We start from the raw sequence: 3,051 nt of genomic DNA, 5'->3' as shown, positions 1-3,051 counted from the left end.
CATAGGTACGCTTGCCTTCAATTGCTGCGATCGTCGTAAATTATGTTGCTATTTATTACGAAACTGGTAGGGGGCAGTCTTCAAATTGTACACGGTAATTTTGAACAATTTCAATGGCTTATCCAGAAATGCGGCAATTTAACACAGTTATTACCACCGTTTTAATTATTCTAGCACTTTAAGATGTTCCATATATTTGTAAACTTAAAGAATCTAAAAAATTAAAGGTTCAGTTCAGCGGCTGCGGAGCCGACATGAGGAAGAAAGTTCGTTATTCTCAGAAGACCTCGACATTTCTGCAGATCCGAGTGATGAAATTGTGGACTCTTTGTTCAAATTTCGGTGTCGAGATCGCAAGAGACCTGTGCTGATTATTGTTCAGTGAAAAGAAACGTGGACGGAATGTATCAATAAATGTAACAAAAATGGAATCACCGCGTAGTCGGCAGGATTCGAACCTGCGCGGGGAGACCCCAATGGATTTCTAGTCCATCGCCTTAACCACTCGGCCACGACTACCGATAAGAAAATTTGTTCGCCTGCCGCTTGTTGTAGCTGTGGAACGTCGTGTTGTCTGATTTCCGGTATCCCAGTGATGTTGCTATTGGTGTGGCGGGGTCATCCGAGGTCACAAGGACCCGCCGCGCTGCCGCTTCATTCATTCATTCATTCATTCATCCGGTCGGCTCCGAGTGAACCCGTGCGTTCCAAAGCCTCGCGTCCAACCATGGTTTCTTACTCCAATTCTGTGCACATGCACATCTTGTAGCAACCACATCGGCTAGACTTTTAGAAATTGCTTTGATTTTTTAAAAAAAATCATTACTTATTTGATCATGGTACACTGACAAAATAAATATTATCAAAATGAATTTATAAAACTCTAAACATCACTGGACGTACGTTTCTGTCTGCAAAAGTCGCGCCGAGCAATTACCGGGATATTGACCCAGACATTAAGTATAAAGTCTGCGATTGTTTCATCTCGGAAACGCTTCAAAAAATTTGCCCTCTTTATCAAATGACCTCAGTTTCCAGCACACAAGAAAACAAAACAAAGGCTTTGTGATGTAGTACTCGTTCTTCGTTGTCCTGTTGACAACGAAAAGCGCTGTTTTGTCAGTTGGAAAGTTAATGAAAAGTAATCAAACTGTTAAAAACAAATCCGACTATAACTTCATATTTTGTCAAATTATGCTGCATTTTCAAATGATTTTTCAATAAACTTTAATGGCATGAAAGTTAAGAAATTTCTGAACCTAGTAATCAAAGATCATAGAAAAATTATGACACAAAAACTCAACGTATCCGTACCGGTGAAAAGAGCAGGCCTGTCGAATCTCACTGTCACCGCCCTTCAATTTCGCGTCCCATTGCCTTTTCAATGTAATGAGGGGCTTGTCTCTGGAAGGTAGAGGGTTCCTGACTCCAAGTGAAAAATAAATCCTCTTTTCTTTTCTAATCCTTCTACCGATTATTTTACATCTCCGACCTTTGATTTTTGATCCCCCAACTAATTGCAATGTGCCCTATTTCAAAGTGCAACATAAATTTATAATCTGTCACCGTATACTAACCCGCGACTTGTTTTCTTTCAGGCATTCACAGTAAAAACAAAGACATGCAATAGAATGAGTGAAAAACTACACACAAAGACCGACAGGTAATCAACGCGCAAATGAAGGCAGAATGGGCAACTGGGAAAAATAAATACAGAGAACGTGAGTTGTAGAGTCCAGAGGTTGTGTTCAGTGACCACTTCAGTGTTGTGGTGAGTGGAGATGTCCGGGCTGGTTCACCAAACCGATGGGTCCTATTCTACTTAATCCTGTCATGATTTTCCACACGCGAATTAAGCACTGAAAATACTTCGTGGAAATGTTGTATCAACGACTACTCTTCACCCATCCTGAAGGTATACCGTGCTCTTTATCTCCACAGGCACCTGCCTGACTTGCTACAATTTTCCTTTGAAGTACAGTATTATGAAAATAACATTCAGTGGGAAGATGTTTAGGGAGAGCTCATCACTCAGTAAGTGAGTGAACCTTACTTACTGTGTAGCACAGAATAAACCAGGAAAGCCGCAGGTTCAGCCTTAACCTGCTTTCACTAAATTACATTGGCAAAAACAACTGTTCACCCGGTTATAGAAATAACTAGCAGCTATCCAGCTGAGGCACTAGGTCGCTGGCAGTGCCCATGAGACCGGACGTTGCTGATAAGAAACAAGAGAAAAATGGGGCGGGGGGGGGACATAAATAATGATTGCAAAATCAAAATAACTTTTCAATTCCATTGTTCTTTCTTTCTTTTTAAATCTTTTTATTGAATAAGTACACAGAGAGTAAACCATATAGGCAATAATACAGTTAGAATATAATATATTACAGGAAATATTACTACTGAAAAAAATTAATACGAACAGTGCAATTTAAACATAAAATAACAAGGTAATATAATAGTACACTATTTTTTCTATATATCAATAAAGGAAAAAAAACCAAAAAAACCCACCGTGCAACTAAACTAAAAAAAAGCAAAGCAATGGGCTAACTAGGAAACAAGTAGAGTTAAAGAACTTAAAATCACGTCCTCAAACCCGACCTCCATTAAAAAACAGTTAAAAAAAAACAAGAAGGGAATATAAATATGGACCGAGAAAAAAAATTACATTAAATGAAAATGTTGAATAAAAGATCTCCAGGTCTGTTCGAATTTAACTGAAGAATCATAAAGATTACTTCTAATTTTCTCCGAACTTAAGCATAATATCGTCTGGGAAAACCAAAAAAACGTATTTGGAGCATTAGTCACCATTGTTCTAAAATGATAGCTCAATAAAAGTGGCACCAAATACTTATTTATATTTTAGAAATAAACTTCATGCATACTATATACCCAGTGAGTACAGCTGGAACATGTCTTTCTCTACAATTAATATACTGTACATCAATCCATTTTCTTACATTGCATCAACATGTCACAACCACGGATTCGGCAGCGCAGTAGATACGGCAATTGCGCTTGTGAATATGCATGTGTCAGCTA

At 38.4% G+C, this 3,051-nt stretch overlaps 1 non-coding gene across 1 annotated transcript; it reads right to left on the bottom strand.

Moving 5' to 3' along the window:
• Positions 1–437: 437 nt before the first annotated feature.
• Positions 438–519, bottom strand: trnas-aga (transfer RNA serine (anticodon AGA)). The gene has a single exon. It is a non-coding gene; the product is annotated as a tRNA-Ser (tRNA).
• Positions 520–3,051: the final 2,532 nt, after the last annotated feature.

The sequence above is a fragment of the Mobula birostris genome, chromosome 24 (assembly GCF_030028105.1).
Source record: "Mobula birostris isolate sMobBir1 chromosome 24, sMobBir1.hap1, whole genome shotgun sequence".
Classification (NCBI taxonomy): Eukaryota; Metazoa; Chordata; class Chondrichthyes; order Myliobatiformes; family Myliobatidae; genus Mobula; species Mobula birostris.
This window is presented reverse-complemented; position numbering and strand designations above follow the sequence as displayed.